Source organism: Phocoena phocoena, chromosome 6, assembly GCF_963924675.1.
Source record: "Phocoena phocoena chromosome 6, mPhoPho1.1, whole genome shotgun sequence".
NCBI lineage: Eukaryota > Metazoa > Chordata > Mammalia > Artiodactyla > Phocoenidae > Phocoena > Phocoena phocoena.
The window spans coordinates 76,708,677-76,710,898 of NC_089224.1; the positions used below are offsets into that span (position 1 = coordinate 76,708,677).

General features: G+C 51.4%; 1 pseudogene; it reads right to left on the reverse strand.

Moving 5' to 3' along the window:
* Positions 1-538: 538 nt before the first annotated feature.
* On the reverse strand, positions 539-1,934 carry LOC136125073 (heat shock protein 75 kDa, mitochondrial pseudogene; annotated as a pseudogene).
* Positions 1,935-2,222: the final 288 nt, after the last annotated feature.

A 2,222-nucleotide genomic window follows, 5' to 3' on the forward strand; every position in this document is an offset into this window, starting at 1 on the left:
CACTTTATTGCGACGTTTGGCTTGGTTGGTCTGGAACAAAACCCACAATATATTGCTGAGGTATGCCTGTAAAGACAATAAACAATTGGAAATCAAGATTGAAAATAAGTACCATTTATAATAGCGCCCCAACTCAATAAATAAATATTTGGGTATAAATTTATCAGGATCTGTATGCTTAAAACTATAAAACACTGATAAAATGAATAAAAAGAAGACTATTCATGGATTAGAAGACTCAGTATACTTAAGATGTCAATTCTCCTCTTTTTGATCTATGTATTTGGTCCAATTCCAATAAAAATCCTAGCAAGTATGTTTGCATTTATTGGCAAATTGATTTTTTTTTTTAAGTAAATAAAGCTCAAAAGCAGGTGTTCTCATCGGCAGCATCCAGTCCTTCCTGTGTCATTGTCCCAAGCCCCCCCGCCCCCCCCGCTGTGACTGTCTCAGGCTACCTTGTCCCATGGTTTCATCTGTCCCCTCTCCTGCAGCCCTAACAGTGCAGGAGGACCTGGGGCTTTCACAGCTGTCACTGTCAGTCCAGGGCCTTGACAAGCAGGTGGATCAGGTGGCTCACCATGGGTCGCGGGTCATCGTCGAGCCCCGCTGTGATCATGGCGTTCTCATAGATCTGATCCACCAGCAGCTGGGCCAGGTCAGGCTTGCTGTCTCTCAGCTGATTGAGCTTCTTGATGAGCCTGTGCCTGGGGTTGATCTCCAGTGTGGACTGCAGCAGCTGAGCGCACTCCTCCTGGGGCTTGGCCAGCTGCCGCATGCGTAGGAAGTGCCGGGCGGCCCCCATCTCGGTCTGGATGAGGACCTGGCGGCTGTACAGTGGGATACTGGAGCGCAGCTCCCGGCTCACGTCAGACATGGTTGGTTTCGTTTCCTGCGCGTAGAAGATGCTGCGGATGTTGAGCGGTGCGTCCGTCTTGTAGTGCAGGGTGTAGCGGGGCTTGTCATGGGCCTGAGCGATGTAGCGGTAGAATTCCTCGTGCCGCGTCTCGCCCATATCCTTGGGGTCCATCAGCCAGATGGCCTGCAGGGTATTAATGCGCCTTCAGTTCAGGTACAAGGGGAAGCTGACAAAGTTGCTGTGCTTTGTCACCACATCTCCAATCCGAGCTTCGCTGGTGAACTCTGCTGTCTGCCGTGAGGTGGATGATGATTTTGGTCCCGGTTCTTACTCCTGAGGCTTCGGCGATTTCAAACACCCCAGAGCCCTCTGAAAGCCACTGGTACCCAGGGCTGCCCGTGTCCACCGAGCGAGAATAGACCTTGACTCTGTCAGCCACCATGAAGGCCGAGTAGAAACCCACTTCGAACTGGCCGATAATCTTGCTGCTGGCCTCTGCCTGCCTCTGAGGCGTGTCCAAAAAGGCCTTCCACCCCGACCTGGCAGTCGTTCCCAGGTTGGACACCAGCTCCTCCTGTGTCATCCCGATGCCAGTGTCCTGGATCGTGATGGTGCCTTTCTCGGTGTCAGTCTGCAAGTGAATCTCCATTTCTGGCAGCATCTGGCCTTCAGACACCAGCTTATGACGCAACTTTTCCAAGGCGTTACTCGCGTTGGAGATCAGCTCCCGTATAAACACCTCTTTTTCTGAGTACGAGGAGCGGGCAACGATGTCCAGAAGCTTCTTTTTCTCAGCCTGGAGCTCATGTTTGGAAACAGAACCCTGCACGGTCTCCGAGCTGCTGCTGAGGGAGTGCAGAGGCTCCTCCTGACGCTGCTCAGTAGTCTGGGAGCTGAACAGCCGTCCATTGTGGGAGCGTGAAGCCAGGCTTTGCCTGGGACTCCAGGACCGGGCTGGGGGCCTCCAAGGACACAGAACTGGTTGTCCTCCCCGGGCCGCCGCCAGGGCCGCCGCCAGTGCTGCAGCCCGCAGCCGGCAGCCCCACAGCAGCAGCGTCCGCAGCTGGCGAGCCATGTCTGCAAACTGATTTTTAAAATGTATATGGAAAGGCAGAAGTGCACATCCAATAAAATTCTGCAAATGAACAAAGTTGGGAGACTCATACTACTTGACATCAATACTTACTGTAAAGCTACAGTTATTATGACAACGAGATACTGATGAAAATATAGACATACAGATCAATGGAATGGAATAGAGACTTGAGAAGTGAACTCACAGAATTGTGGTCAGTTGAGTTTTGAAAAAGATACAAAGGCAATTCCATGGAGAAAGGATAGTCTCTTCAAAAAATGGTGCTGA